The sequence below is a fragment of the Mustela erminea genome, chromosome 17 (genome assembly GCF_009829155.1).
Source record: "Mustela erminea isolate mMusErm1 chromosome 17, mMusErm1.Pri, whole genome shotgun sequence".
NCBI lineage: Eukaryota > Metazoa > Chordata > Mammalia > Carnivora > Mustelidae > Mustela > Mustela erminea.
This window is the reverse complement of record NC_045630.1, coordinates 57,654,788-57,671,416: the sequence shown is the minus strand read 5'-3', so window position 1 is coordinate 57,671,416 and position 16,629 is coordinate 57,654,788. Positions and strand designations below refer to the sequence as shown.

Here is a 16,629-nt window from a genome sequence, read left to right as displayed (position 1 = left end):
ACAATAAGAAAAACCTCAAATAAAAAGATAGGTTGGCTACATGCAGACAGTTATCTCAGGAGACATTTAAATAACCTAGAGGAACAGATAGGACTGTAGGCATGACATCAGGAGAGCTTTTCGGGGCACAGAGCTCCCTCCTGACTCTACACGATTCTGCCTGAGAATGTGAAACCTAAACTGAGTGCTGAAATATATGATTACTCCAGGACACATTTCAAAATAACCACCACCCTAAGCAGTATCATTACCGTCCATTCTATAATGCCTTTCCAGAGTGCTGTCTTTCCATTGGGGCTACATAGGAGCAAAGGTCTCACTCATCCGCAGCCGCTAATTTTCCTGAAATGCCCCATGGACAAGCCAGCTCAGAGCCAGAAATGGTCACGTGCTGGTGACCTGGGGGGAGGGGGAAGGGACCCGGGAAGGGCACCTGAGACTAGAGAAGGCCTGTGACGATTCCATCAAGTCTTCCACAGCCTCATTGTCTCCTGGATTCAATTTGTAATCATTCTAGCTGGAAGCGAGGAGGCGCCAGGAGGCCCGCAGGATCCCTCCTTTAAAAGAAGAAAAAAAAAAAAAAAAGCAAAAACCCAGTTGACCTTTCCAACTTGTGTCTTAAAATTGTGCTTGTTTGTAACTCACCCCAAACCAGCTACGGTGAGGAAATACGGTTGGGGGTCAGTAAGAGGTGATGGAGGTGCTGGGGCACAGTGAAGGGCCATCGGAGGGGAGAAGAAACCAGGATCTATCTGGAACTTTCCCCAGCCTGGCTAAGTCAGCTTCCATGCTTTCTATTTCACTCTTTGCCTGGACGCTAGCACCTCGGGAGCAAGCAGGGCAGAAACAACGCTGATTCAGAAAGTCTGGTTGCCAGACATTCTGTCAGAAGCAGAAAGACGAAGAGGACCCTGTAGAGAAGGCAGGCAGGACATGGTGAGGGCTGTTGCCCCTGCCTGCCTGCCGAGGAAATGGTCAGAAACTCTGTCGGGTCAAAGAAAATCAGAGTGGAAAGAAGACTTCATTTAAACAAACAAACAAATACTCAGTTTCCTCTGATTTCCAGAATTTCTGGGTAGGCATCAACTGGAAACCGCCACAGTGGGGTTGGGGGGAGGGGTTGTTGTCATACAATTTCTTTTTCCCCAATAAAATCATTTTTATGCAATGATTCTTTTAAGGTCTTCTGAGATGGTTTTTATTTGGCCCGAAGAAACTCATCTCTTCCTTTTCAACCTCTCCTTCTCCATCCATTACTATTTGCTTCCTTTTAAAAAAGAAGAAACCACTCATATTATGACATACACTAGAATAGCACCAAGACCTATTCTTAGATTGATGTATAAGGAATTCACTCACCACTCCCTTCAGGATTAAGAAGCATTAACCTTTGGAATGCAGTCTTTATATGCATGTCAGGGTATTTTTAAGAATGGGAAAACCCAGGATACAGATAAACAACATGGGTTCCAAATGGGGGTTATTTTTAGACCTGAGATTCCAAAGTGTATAAAGCTACAGATACCAAAATGTTTCTCATCCTGGAGGACATGCCATCCTCCCCCACTTCTTGTCACCTTCACAGTCCACTCTCCCCTTGGTCTGGTGCACTGTATGCACACATGCAAACACACACACACACATACCCTCAGACCTCTTCATAAAACCCCATTGCCACAATCTCTAGTCTTGATTATAACCCAAACTGTGATGAGGAGTAGAAATATTGAACTATTGTTTTCTGCAGACAAAAGACCACTTTTACTGAGGCTTCCTCCCAAAACGTTTTTTTTCCCCCCAAAACGCTGGGGTAGCTGTGAGTTTTTCTGTCAGCCTTTAAATGTGAGTTCTTCCTACAAACCAGTCGCAAACTCTTGAGCGTGTAATGGGAAAATGCTGTGGATGGTATCCTTCCTGCCGTTCCTACCAGGAAGCAGTCTCTGAGAAATGGACAGAGGGACCATTGAAAAGAATGGAAAAAGCTCCCTTACGTGATATGGCATATAAAATCCGCAATGAAAAAAAAAAAAAAAAAGTAACAGCACTTGAAAGTTTAACTCATTTGTGCTGATCATTGTGCACTCTTTGGAGTTTTCATAGAGAACATGAAGAGTCACATGTTTATTCCCAAACTGTGAATCTCTCTACAATATAGAGTACACATTAATGGATCTTTTGTTTTCCACTAATCTAGGACACATGTCATCCTCTAAAGAACTAATGGGAAGGGAGGATAATGGGAACTGTTTGCCTGATTCTTGGGGAAATACCGCAGATGTATGGGCCCTGGCACCTGGACGGAATCAACTTTTCTATTTGGCTTGACCCAAATTGTCTGAGTCTGTTTATGTTCTAAGCAAGGAATATCATTATGCTAATGATTTTCATAATCTTAGTCACCTGGTACAATATCTGGGATTTGTTTCAGAATAGTCCAGTGAAGGGAAGAAGAAAGTGAGGGGAAGTAGAGAGAAAAAGCTGACAGCTCGCGGTAGCGAAAACCCTTGTACATGAAGGGTTATGGGACTATTTGTGCTACTTTTGTGATGTCTGAAATTTTCCATAGTAAAAAGCTTCTTAACATTTTATTTTAATAAATATATTTATTTATTTTAAAAAGGTATTTTTCATATCAACTCTTTGAGTGACTCTTGCATAAAAGCACATTTTCCCAGTTTAACTTACACAGTGGAAGCCCCCATGGAGCTAGCAACCTAGTTTGGGGTATTATGAAGTCATGCAAACAGTAAGACACCCGGAATCCCAAATCCTTGTCTCATTACTTACTAGCAAAGAGATTTCAGGCAATTGCTGGCTCTCCCTGAATTCGGTAATATCACATCTGAATTGTAGACAGTAATACCTACAATATCATAGAATTGTAATACCTACATTATCATAGAATTGTGAAGTTTAAAGAAATTAATACATCTAAAGGGATCCTGCCATGATAGGTGATTGATAAATGTCAGTTTTATTTTTCAACAAAACCATTAATGCAATATAAAATGCTGACTTTATGTCAGATGCCAAAGAAACAGAACAAGTGTTCATTTCAGCATATATTTGATCTCCATATATTAAGTATCTTCCGTGTGATTTGAACCATGTTGGGCATAACACAGAATAATAGAGGATCCTAGTTCTAGAAGATTCCATAGCTATGTAGAAGTCAGATATATAAATTTATACAGCCAGTTAGGGGCAAGTCAAAATAGGCATATGCATGTGGAATTCCAGGAGCCCTGGAGAAGACGCTGTGGGCTTAGCCCATGAGGGGTCATCGAGTGGTTAATCAGGCACTCAATTAGGCATCCTACTGACCACTAAACCCTGCTCCACAGCCTCCCAGGGAATCCATCCAAGCTCCCAGCCAATCCATTGCCTTCCCTGTCCATATCCTAGGTAACCAACAGACAGCCGCGGAAACGGAGCATACACAGTGGAAGGAAACCAGAACAAATAACCTCTGGCATTTCCACTCATTTCAGGACAGTACATCTGAATTGTTCATAAACAGAGAACAGAACTGTTGGAAGGAACGTTGGTAGATTGGAGGGTCCGGCTTGAGGGGCTGGGGCGAGGGCTCATACAATGGGGACACTTGAGCCCCAGAGAGGCCGTCAGTGGCAGAGTCCCCCTGGGCATCAGAAGGCAGTCTCTGGCAGGCTCTGCCTTGGGTCAGGGGACAAAGAGGATTTGAAAACTGAAAAAGAGAATCGCTGGGGTGGTAGTGCACAGAAAGAGGCGATGTCCAAATAACTTGTCCCTCCCATTTTCTATTGGCACTATAAATACCATTCTAAAATGTTACCGTAACTTAATGAGTCTCTTTTAGGAAGCATTTGGTAGTGAGTCATCTCAAAACTATGTATGAAGCTAAAAACCCTGCTCTGATTTTTTGCAACTCCTCAACTGGCTTTTACTGGGTCTGGTTTAAAATCCCATTTCTGTGACCAGGAAGGACCTGTGCAATGTACAGACAAGGTCACCTTTGCTGCCATGGGATCACAAACAGCCTTCACTCCTGTCTGGCCAGGGGGCTTCCAGGGGAAGAAGGGAGAGAGTCAGAGACCGCTTTTTAGTAAGACTTGAGACAGGGGCTCATTTTAACGAATAAAAGGTTTTCAGAATAAGATCCTTCTCGGATGACAGGCAATAGACAGAAGGGAACTAAACCGATGGCCCAACACAAGGGACTTTGAAAGATTGGTCCCAATCCCCAGACATCCTGGATCCACTTTCCTCTCGTGTCCATTGCTACAGCACTGGCCAAGCCGCCATTTTGGCCAACTGCCTAGGTAATCTCCACACGCTTTCCTTTCAGACCTCATCCTCTCCACCTGTGGCTCCTCAGAAAGTCAACAAAAAAATCAAGGGCCTGCACTAGACAACAATCCTAGCAGAACTGCTACATCACCTTACAAAGTGAGGGCCTTGCACATTACATCAAATCCTTACCACACACAGCAAAATAGACAGTGTTCATTAGCCCTAGGTTTTTGGTGCTGTTTAGTGATTCTGCCTTTTGAATTAGAATTATTTGTCAATACAACAGTAATATATGTTTACTACATGAACATTTTAAGGTAAAACAACAACAACAACAACAACATAGAGATAAGAACTCTTATCCGACTCCTTGAGCATAAGAATGATGAGCATTTGGGTACATTTTTCTGCTGAATTGCAGAGGGATTAAGAGCATAGGCTTGAAGACAGTGGCTTGCTTTAATATTAGCTCCTCCATTGGACACCTAGGTGACTTTGGCCAATCTATTTGACTTCTCATCATCCCACGTTCCTCACCTGAAAAATGGGGACTACAACAGAAGCAATCATAGGAACATTGTCAAGACTAATCCTCAGAAATGGGGTGCTGCAACCAAAAGAGAGAGAGCAGAAAGGGGCTCAGTACTTGAGAGTAGAGGAGAAAGAGGAGAAATTCTGTCTGGAAACCTGGGCAAACTCCTGTGACTGATTATAAAATTGGGCTCTGAGCTCGTTGGCAGACAGAATAAGAATAGATTATTGAGGCATCATATTCTCTCATCATCTCATTAAAGAAAGCTTCCCATTATATCAGGAAAGATTTGTATTCTATTAGCAGTTGACTCTAAGAGGAATTATTGTATGGTCTTTTACATGTGGGACCAAAAAGAACATAGTAGGGATTATATTTTAAATATTTACCAAAACACAAATGTTTCTGGCAATCATCTTATATCTTCTCTTCATGCTCTCCAAGTATGTAATTACTTGCTTTTAAAATTGAATAATATCTATAAAAACAAACTTAAATCACCCCCCTAAATATCAGATTATCCTTGACTTTGCAGCCTTTCATTGTTTTATCATAAATCTCTATGGTTTAATACAGTCTTTCATTTTACTGCTATATATATTTCCTACTTACAGATTCTTTTTTTTAAGGTTTTTTTGTTTGTTTGTTTTGTTTTGTTTTTTTATTTGACAAAGAACACAAGCAGGCAGAGAGGCAGGCAGAGAAAGAGAGGAAGGGAAGCAGGCTCCCTGCTGAGCAGAGAGCCCAATATAGGGCTCCATCCCAGGACCCTGAGACCATGACCTGAGCTGAAGGCAGAGGCTTTAACCCACTGAGCCACCCAGGCGCCCCCCTACTTACAGGTTCTTGATAGAAAGTTTAATGAACAACATTCAACTGAGTGAGATTTAAAGACCTTTTTGACTTTGTGTAGTGATTCACCGATCAGGCAGCACCCAATGGGCCACCAGACAGAATCAAGCTCCAAAGAGTTGTACAGCTCGAGAGGGTTTTATAGAGCAAAGTGAGCAGGAACAAGGAAGTTATTCTGGGAAAAAAGCAAACAGGTTACTTCTCTTATATGAAGCAAAGAGCCCTGTCAGGTAACTTCTGCAGGCAAGCACTCATTGGTTGACCTAAATTTCCTTTTCTGGGAAAGCCAAGCATACAATGATGGGTAAGCTTGGGTTTGCTGATATGGGACTTAGCATAAGGGATTCCATCTTGGGCTCATTCTGGTTCCTTTAACAGAAATCATACATGAAATTTGCTCCCCTTGAGAAGAGAACATGAGTTTTAAAATAGGGTGAATATAGTATGTTGATTACGGCATCAAAACCAATATCTTTTTACAAAACTTTTTAAAAAAGAATTGAAAACAAGATTTCACTGAACTCATTAAATATGCTTAAGAATAGTTGAAAACTCTTCTTAAGCTCTCTATGGACCCCAAACTGACAACAACTAAAAATATCTCTTCTGTGTCTTTTCTGTATGGTCATTGTATTAAGTCCCCCATGTCTCTGTACATAACACTTTCCTTCCAGAATTACCAAGCCCTGAATACTTGAAAACATTAATGCTGCATTTTTAAATGACATCTCACATTTAGATTTTCTATTAATCCAAATGGCTCTATTAATGTGTCTCTGTAATTAAAGCTGTGTAGATACCGAGAGGATAAAAACAGCTCAGTGATCAGAACCAGGCCCCTAGAATGACAGAAAGTTCCAAAACCATCCATGGAACAGGCTTCCTTTTTGAACAGCTGGTTTATGTTGCAAAGATCACAGAAAGCTCAAGATAGCCTTTTCTTTGTGTATGAGACTTGTGAGTAAGAGTTAACAAGATCCATAGTTAGGAAATGACATCACAACTTTCCAAGGGGGGGTGTGGATTTACTTTGTAATTTGTGCACTGAATGGTGTTTCTGATAGTGATTGTCTAGTCATGGGGGTGGGAACAGGGAGGTCCTTTTCATGCCACCTGCTGCACACTTCCATGGTGTGAGGGCTGTTTGGGGGCTCTCTATGAAGGTACAGGAGATGACTTAAAGTTCTAAACTCCTCAGCTCTTCAAGAACAGTCCTAGAGCTTTGGAGGTTCAACTTCCGGAGGCCATGTCCAATATCAGCCACATCACATAGCACCCAGCACACCCAGCCTGGGGCGGGGGTATGGACTGAGGTAGGAGAAATGGTGACCCAGTAAAAGAGCCCAGTGTACAGTTGAGGAAGAAATTTCTGCTCTAAGGCTCCGTGCATGGCTCCAATTGGTTCCCTTTATTGGTAAAGTTTTTCTTTGTGGGTTTTCTTTCTGGTCTATTGAGGACTTGACCAATAGCCCATGGAATGTGTCAGCTCTAATTGCCTGTGTGGATTGGCACAAGTCATGCCTCAAAATTGGAATGTTGTCACATATAACATAGTCCTGCAGAGGAAGCAATGTGGCCTGGAAAATGTTTTATCCAAACATTCCTTATAAGCAATTGTGTTCTGCCATAGTAAGGGGCGGACAACCTTTACCAGCTGAGCGACTTGCCAGGAGGCCTGAGTCTCCACACACGTCAAGACACTTTTACCTCCCCGGGCCCCTAAAAAAGCAGACTTCCTCTTCCCTCTCAGAATATCAGACAATGGCCAATTGCATTGGGGGGCGCTCTAGTACGGTCGTCACCAAGGCCAGCTTTCTAAAAGCGGGTAATTGGAAAGCAGCAAAGAAAAACAGATGAGGCACCTATGCACCTGGGCTGGGCTTTGGGGTGAGCCTCCTAAATGACCAGCAGCTTACCCATCAGGGCAGGTAAGAGCTGGCAAAGTCAGGCAAAGCTCGCTGGAACAAGTTCGAAGGAAGCATGGAAACTGTCTTCATGGGGAGACTGGCCACTAAGAGAGATGCCGTGAATTCAGGCTATAATGTGATTAGGGAGATGAAGAAACAACAGCTACATCGAGGGAGCATCTGTGAGGTGCCAGGCACAGTGAGTTGGCATTTTTGCCAATATAATCTGAGGACTCTGAAGTCCAAGCCCTCACATTCTCTCACAGAGTCTGTTTTCTTTAGAAATAAACGGTGGTAATCTGGTTCCTGTGAACCAATTAAGTGGTAAATATCAGGCCACGCAGAAAAATCAGTGCTTTGCTTATTCACTCTGTTTCCCTCTGCACCTGGCAGACAGGTGCTGGGCGAGAAAAACAGATGCTTGAACCCAATACTACCACATAGGCAGGAAAACATTCACTTCCCATGTCATAAGCCCAGATACTATTCCTCTTGCCTCAGAAATATACCTCATTAAGGCACCTAGGCAGATACCAAAGCATTGTTGACAATAAAGAACGTAGCAAAATAGCTTTCTTTATCTAAAACCAGTCTATTAGTTGACTGACTGAAGTTTTTGAAAAATTAGCAAAATTGAGTTGCTCTTTTGTCACAAGAGAGTGAGTTGAATGGAGACTAGTAGCAAAGCCAGAACTCTACATCCGTTGGAAAGATATGATCAAGAGCTCCCACCAGGGAAGGACTCTCTACAAGAGAAACTTTCCAGAAAGTTCCCATAGAAAAAACTCAGACCCACAGGAAATGTCTAGTTGAGTTGATGGATCGCAGACCACCCCACTTGCCAAACTCCCATTTCAACCTCTTGCAGCCACCATCATGTGAAGAAACAATTCTCCTTTTCGTCCTGGGATACATCTTTTTTGGGAAATGACAAACTGTGGTCTTCTAAACATTTCGTGTTTGATATTTGACATTTTCCCAAGAGACCCAACCCTACCCTCACGGTGCAATGGAATGGAGATAAAGATTGCTTCTTTTTTTAGAGAAGGACAATGCTGCTTTGGGAGGGCTAGAGAGATAAGCAACCATCTCCCAGCAGAGAGTGGGGTCGAAACAATCAAGATCCCCAGAGAAGTGAGTGTGAGTCTGTTACCACCTGATATTATTGATACTTAATCTTCAAACTGATAGTCTTTCAAATATTTATAGTGTCTGGAAACTGTATGTCCCTGAAATGGTTCTGGTTTTATGAACACTTTTTCATAAATGGAATCGCCTGTGCCAGATGGTCAGTGACAAAAGCTGACATTAGATGTTGCATTGAATTTACCTGGAAGATTTTTTTTTAGCTATAAAATCCCCTTCCCCTTCCCCAAAGTGATCTGAGTTAGTAGGTCAGGGGTGCACTTAGGAACCTTTAATTTTAAAAACTTTGGGTGCTTCTGGTGTGTACCCTGGCTTGGGACCAATGGGGGCAGATGGAATGCCTGAGCAGAAGGGAGTGTGAGACTTTTACTTATCCCACAATTGTAGATTTTTCAATCTGTCTTACAAAGAAGACTGAATAGCAGAGTTTGGTCTAGTTGGTCCAAATCTTTCTCTATTTTCAGCAGAAATATCCAGCCATGTCAGATCATTGAAACCCATTTATGTATATATAGTTTATTATCCTTTGAATGTTCTCAGGAATAAGTAGTCTTTTTCTTTATACTTTTGAGTTAAATGGCTATAGGTTGAGTTGTGTTCCCTCAAAAAAAGATCTGTGGGAATCCTAATTCCAAGTACCTCCAAATATGACCTTATTGGGAAATGAGGTCTTAACAGAACTAATTAAAATGAGGTCATTAGGGTGGGTCCTAACCCAATATGACTGGGGTCTTTGTTAAAAGGGGATATTTGGACACAGAGATAGACGTTCTAGAGGAAAGATGATGTGAAGAGACACGGGAAAAAGATGGCCGTCCATAAACCAAGGAGAGAGGCCTGCTTAGAATAGATACTTCCCTTACACTCCTCAGAATGAACCACCCCTGCCAACATAAATTAATGTTGTTAACATAATAAATTTATGTTGTTAGGTCACCCAGTTTGTGGTGCTTTCTTACAGAAGCCTTGGGAAAAGAACACATAAACATCAGTCAATATTTGGTGGCCCAGCCTCCATCTACCTTCTTAATAAATGTAATATTTCTCCGGTGTAATTAATGTTTTCCTAGTATAGGGAGTCTTGCTGGGAGGGTAACTCCCTTTTGCTACGCTACCATAGTAGCCAAGGGAACCAGATTTTTCTTCTAAATTCCCAGGTTCTAGCAAAGGAATTGGCCTATGACCTAAGTTCAGCCCATCGGATGTTGTCTTCTGGGACTTTCCATCTTGAAGGAGGAAAGCACAGATGGAGAGAGCCTGAGGAAGCTCTGTAGCACCTCCACTAGCTATTCCTGCAAACAGAATGTTGGTTTCTCCTTCCTGCTTCCCGTCCTTCCAGAGCTTCCTTGGTCCCTGCTAATCCCCTAGTCTGATCTCCCTGAATCCTGTTTTGTTGTCCTTGTTGTTGTTTTTAGAGATGGGCAGAGGGAGAGGGAGAGAGAGATTCTGAAGCCAGGCTCCATGCCCAGTGAGGAGCCCAACCCCAGGCTCGATCTCACAATTCTGAGATCACGCCCTGAGCTGAAACCAAGAGTCAGACACTTCTAACTGAGCTAACTAGGTGCCCCCTGAGTCCTGTTTTTGGAGCATCAGAGGAGATTATCACTAGTCAGTCTTTTTTTGACCCTACAAAACAGCCAGTTTCATATGGCTCAACCTAATAATTTTGCCAGAGTCATTTTCTGTTGTTTGTTGCTAAGAACCTCAATGCACTTCTAATGCTTCCCACACATTCATCATTATAGCCCACTAATATAATTTCCAGGTGCCTGTCTTCCCAATACCACTATATTCCCAACACCTGTAGAGTGCTTATCACATCATAGGTGCTCAATAAATATTTAATGATTTGATCACTTTTGACTTTCAGCTTGTGTCTCTTTCAGGAGACTCTGAGAACCTTGTGGCCAGAGATTATGAATTTACCATCTCTGAATCTCCAGCAATTTATACATTTCCCGGTGATATAAGATGTTGTTGAATGACTGAACTCACTAAAAAAAATACTTTTTCAATAAGAAAGGATCCATGCAAATCATCTTTTTTTTTTTTTTTTAACTTATAGGCCCTCTTAGTTTTATCAATAACTTAAAAGTCCTGTAGCTAACTTCTTAATTTCAAAGGCAGAAATAGTAATTCTTACTGTTACCATTGCTATATAACCAATCAACTTAAATGATGGCTTAAAATGGCAATAATCATTTTTATTACCTTCCATGGTTATGAGTATTGATGAGCTCAGCTGAGCAATATGTGCCTGAGATTCTTTGTACAGAAAAAGTCAGTGACAGTGACTGGAACAATCTGAAGCCTTCTTCACTCACCTGTGTGACAGTTGATGTTGACCATCAGCTAGGATCTCAGCTGAGGCTATTGGCTGGAACACTTAAAAATGGTCTGTGCATGTGGTTTGGATTTCTTTACAGCATGATAACCAGTTTCCAAGAAGAAGTTTCTGAAGAGAACCAGATAAAAGCTATGTTACCTTTTATGATCAACCCTTGGATATCATGTAGTATCACCTTCATTACAGTCCCAAGTCCAGCCAGATCCAATGAGACAAGACCTGTATTCCACAAGGAATGGGAAGAGTATCTATTTCATGATGTAAAATGTGCATGTGGGATGAGATATATGGTGGCAGCCATTTTGAAAAAATATAATCCACCAGAGTGTGCCCTCTGACTACAGTGATTCACATCCCACCCAAATGCCACATACACTCAACCTCCTCCCTCAAAACTTCCATGTCTCATGCCATAAGTTTGAAGTCTAGGATTTTGTCATTTAAATAGATACAAATATGGTTGAAACTCAGGTGAAAATTCTTAAGTACATCATCCTAAGTACTGTTTCTCTTGATCTGAAGGCCTATAAACTCAGTGGCCAACATAATACAGGAAGAATATGGTTCTCCCTCCCACCACAAAGGAAATAAAAGTTTCACAACTATAGGAAAGAGATTGGAGCCAACTTGGTTAGGGTGTAGAAGATGAGAAGAGGACCATGATCCTGTTCTTCTGTCAAGTTTAAGGAATATCCGCGTCCACACTTTCCCAGACAGTAAGCCTCATGGGGCAAACATGGGACCTGAACTGCAGAAAAACAATGACTGAAGGAGATGTTTGAAAGGATTACCTAAAGCAGCATCAGTGAGTTCTATGAACTCAGCATGAGTCAAGAAAAACAGGCAAGAACATCCAATATCTCTGAAAAAGACACAGAAATGGGAGAGTCAACCAACCACCAGAGACAGGAGATTGGGATGTGGACAATATAAAGCATATCTTCTTAACAGCAAGAAGGACACAGTGGGTCCCCTGGCCTCAGGAGCACATAAAGCAAACATAGAGGGTATGGTGGGCCTGAGCCAGTTTGCCCTGAGATCCAATCCTCACTGTCCCCTGACTCTGTTCTCTGACATGGGGAAGCTAATTCTTACAGGTTGCATTACCCTGACTTCCATCTCACCTGGCTTCCCACTGAGTATAACCAGAGGAGATGCTGACAGGACACAGGGCAAGGGGAAGAAAGAATCTAGGGGGCTTCTATCCTATTTTGCTTCAGACAACATTTCCAGCAAAGACTGTGGCGCTTCAAAGCTCCAGCCCCCAACAGAGGGGCCACTCCAACGCAGCCCCTGAATTCATAACACTGCATCCTCGCTTGTCCCTCTGGGTAGTATTAGCTTTCTGCTGTTGCTAGCCTTTGGGTTGCCTTAAAGTCTCCTATGTGTTTCCTCATCTCTTCCATCCCCCGGTAACCAGTTCTGCAGACCAAATTCCTATTTCAAACACCAGTGTTTTTTTATTTTCCTGTTTTGACCTCCTCTGATATAGAAGGCCATGTCCACGATGGGTTATGACATACTCCAGGGATCAGCGAAAAGAGAACCGCAGACCAAATATGTACCTCCGATAGGCCCCATAAGCCTCCACCAGGACCCGCATGCTACTGAGAACAGAGAAAAAGGAGGAGTGGGCCAAGCAAATCCAATGCTGAGTAATTAGCCAAAAGAAACAGCTTTTAAACTGTAGCAACGTAGTTTTCTTCACTTGGCAGGCTTAATTGTTCCACTACTTGAACAAAACAAGAGGCTTATAAGTTAAGTGAATTCTGTCAGAGAAACAGAAAATTCCTTCCTTCACATCTGAACACATAGTCTTAAAACAAACATCTACCATGTCAAGGATTTTAGATTTGCCTTCTATGCAATGGCAATGCTCTGTTAGGTTTCTTTCAGGGGCTGACATATTTGATCGTTGCTTGAGAAAGATCCTCTTGCTGAATTGGGAAGCATGTTTCAGAGGGAAAAAGATAAGAGACAGTGAGACATGTTTGTCTTTTTATGACAGCATAAATTGCGGGTCCAGATGTGGTCTTCCTTAAGGACATGAGCAATTTGATCATTTGGGATCTATACCCTTCAATAAGTGCGCCTGTTAATAAAGATGACAACCCAATTCCCTTTCTTCCATGGTCAAGGACAGAGCCCAAAACAAATTTCTTTAAAATTTGAGGAAAATGCTAGAAATACGAATGCAGAAAATAAGTCTTTAAACCTTGCTTTCCCACAGACTGTAGACTTTGGAGCACATGGGGAATGATATCACATCCCAAATGCAGTCATCCCTGGAGCCTTTATGATAGACACAAATTAATGCAGAATTCACCTGAAGAGACCCTCTGGTTGAAGTAAATTTTGGAAATATTCTCATTTTTGTTACTGTGCAACTAGAGGGTCATTTTAGAAACTCACCACAGTTATTTACACTATTTAATAATTCTTCACAGCCTTATGAAACCCTTGATAACTGACCAATGTTGAGGAAGTTTTAGTCGAGATCAGAGTTTCTCAATTATAGCAATACTGACAATCTTTGGCTAACTACTTCTTTATTGAAGGAGGCCATCCCGCCCACTGTAGGATGTTTAATTGCATCCTTGGCCTTTACCCACCAGAATCAAGTTGGACTTCCTGAATTGTAACAACCAAAAGTGTCTCCAGATGTTGTCAAATGTCTCAGGAACAAGGGGGCAAAAGTGTCCCTGGCTCAGAGTCCCTGGAACTGGGATTAGATGGAACAAGTTACCCATGGGGGCTATCAATCAAGACACACACACTTGTAAGTCGTAGTGATGATTCTGGAGATGTTGGCATGGCAGGCAACAAAGCTATGATAATGGTAATTTGGTGCATTCCAAGCTATGAGCTCTTGGAGTGCTGAACTAGTTACTGTTGACTTTCAGGAGTTCTAGGTGATGGAATGAATTTCAGAAGCCCTGTTTGCTGGTCCTTCATCTTCAGAGATAACATTGTTCCAGTCTTCCTTCATTATGAAAAGCTGCTTATCAATTTTCTTGTGTGAATTTGCAGAGTTGGGTTATCTCCCAGGAGAGCTAATTTTCCAGCCTTATCTCTGGTTGGCAATTGAAAGGCTTTGCCCATTGACAGGCTCTGATGGAGAAAGCATTTTGGGAAGTAGTAGCTCTTCCTTCTCCTATACCCACCAAATGATGCCTGGGAAGTGGATGATGATTCTGCCTCCTTCAGAGATGGAAACCATGTCTCCGTGTTGGCAACAAGGAAGGTACAGTGTGAGTTCACATTCTAGCATCTTCTTTCAGGTTTTCACTGGAGTGAAATCCCTGCTCAAACAGAATATGATCAGAGCAGAGTTTATTGATTTGGCCTGTGTTGTTCACTTTTGTGAACTTAAAACCTGAAACAAAATCTGATACATAAGATAAACTCAGTAATTACTTGTCAAGTGAATGATGCTTCCTGCTCGCTGGTACCAATAATAGAAAAACACATGAGGGCTACCTACAAATCAGGAAAAAAAAAAAAAAAATTACAAAGTACTTTATAGATCACCTAATCCAATGCTTGTGTTTTATTAAAGAAGGACATACTGAGAATGCTGATTTCTTGGAGTCCGAGACAGCGCTTCAGCAGCAGAGTTGGGACTCTGCACTTATCCCAGGCCTTTCCTCAAATTAACAAACATTCATTAAATTTCCATGAGTTCAATTGTGCTGGAACACAGGACTGGGATGGCTAACTGTTCTGAGAGAGACCCCTGCGGGGAGGGAGGATGTGACCATTCCCCAAACCCAGGGCAGCAGGACAGAGACAGAGAACAAAAGTCCCCTTCTTCTAGTCACATCATTTATGCAAGCAGCAGGTTGGCTTTTAAAAGACTCCTAGTGAAAGACAAGAGCACCGTGGGAGTCCTCCTTTGAATCTTCTGCTTCGAGTTAAGCCCAGCTGACCAATTTGTTCTGTATTTTTTCAGTACATTTGTTCGGCTGCTTTGATATTACACACAGACAGCAAACTCTTGGACTACATGTGAGCCGCACATGAAGCTGGAGCTCCGTGGCCCTCCCTTTCCTATGTTCCCTCCTTCCTTTTCCTTCCATTGCGCCCTGAAGTGATCCCTGATATCACTACTCTAGATCCCTGATCAAGAGTAAATAAACTAAAATCGATTCTAGTATCTCTGGGTGGCAATTGGTTCTGGTGCTACGCCACTGACGATGTTGAAACACACACACACACACACACACACACACACTTTGGGAAAGATCATATGGGAATAATTCTTCATTGTTGACCACCAGAGGCTGTACCAAGTCGGCAGTATTCGGGGGGATTGCCCGACCTCCCAGGGCTCCAGTGTGCCTCCCACAGCAGGTCCTATCTACTTCACCTCTGTAGGAATCTGAACGTGGCAAGTGGTTTCTTGGACCACCAGGACATGAGCGAGGGGAAGATGTACACACGTGCTGACGTGACATTCGAAACATCACAAAATGAACCACCAGCGCTTGATTTAAAGTTCTCAGTTTTCTGTACTGTTTAATTTAATTTTGTTTCAAATGAAGAAATTAGTGTTACGCCCATATTTGAGGACAAGCCAAACTGCATGACTTCACATTGCCTTTAGAGTCGTATTGGATTACATAACTTCTTAGCTTGTTTGCTCCCAACATCCTGAGATTTGGAATTTTCTATATGATTCAGAATGGAGATTTGGGCCTGAGGAGAGGGTTTCCATCTCTGGGGCTGGCCAGACCTTTATGATGTCACCTGAGTAACACATCTGTGTTCTTTCAGTTGGGTTGGCGTCTATAAGAGAGAAAATCCTACTTTGGGGGAAAAGCCTGAGAGATTATATTGGGCTTTTTCCTTTACCACTAACTTCTTGCCTTGCTCTTTAATTATGTCTGTTCTCTCAGGCTGACTGATTTCCCTAGTTTTGATCACACAGTACAGAGTCTCCCTCTGTACATTCTGTTCCTTTCACTAGGTCTCTGCCCAGTTACAGGAACATACTCATCTCTTCTTCAAACAGCCATTACTTGCTTGAAATAAAAAAAAAAAACAACTCAAAGTATTTCAGGGAAATAAAGACACCATCAGGAAAAAAATCTAAAGCAATTCTTTCATTTAAAGAAGGCCATTGGAAAGCATTTTTTAAATCATTTTGTGAAATAATTTCAGTAAGTTACTCATATCTATCAATACAATGATCAAATATGTATCTTAACAATTTCTCCAATCTCATAGGATCTAGTTTGATGTTTCAAAAGAGGTATAAAACTAACCTTTCCTTTATTGTCTCTGACTTGGAATACTAATGAAACCAGTCTTATTTCCTTTGTTCAGCATGTAAAATGCAGTTGCAGAGACAAGGGGAGGACAGAGAACAGAGCAACTGATTTAAACTGATTTAAAACTGATTTTTAGCAGATTAGCAACAGAGAGATGAAATCCAGTTATAGCTAGAATTACAAGGTAACAGCCTTTGATAGAAACAAAAGCATGTGTTAGCTTCAAGCCCAGAAGTAGGTTTGCAGTGAAGCTCTTAAAATTTACGATGCCCTGGCTTTTCCCACTGTTATGGGCCCTTT

The 16,629-nt window shown here is 42.0% G+C and overlaps 1 long non-coding RNA gene across 1 annotated transcript; it reads right to left on the bottom strand.

Moving 5' to 3' along the window:
• Positions 1 to 1,183: 1,183 nt before the first annotated feature.
• Positions 1,184 to 14,325, bottom strand: LOC116575754. The gene is made up of 3 exons (XR_004279937.1): positions 14,221 to 14,325; positions 11,034 to 11,164; positions 1,184 to 1,267 (listed from the first exon to the last, which is right to left on the bottom strand). It is a non-coding gene; the product is annotated as an uncharacterized LOC116575754 (long non-coding RNA).
• Between the last annotated feature and the right edge of the window lie 2,304 nt (positions 14,326 to 16,629).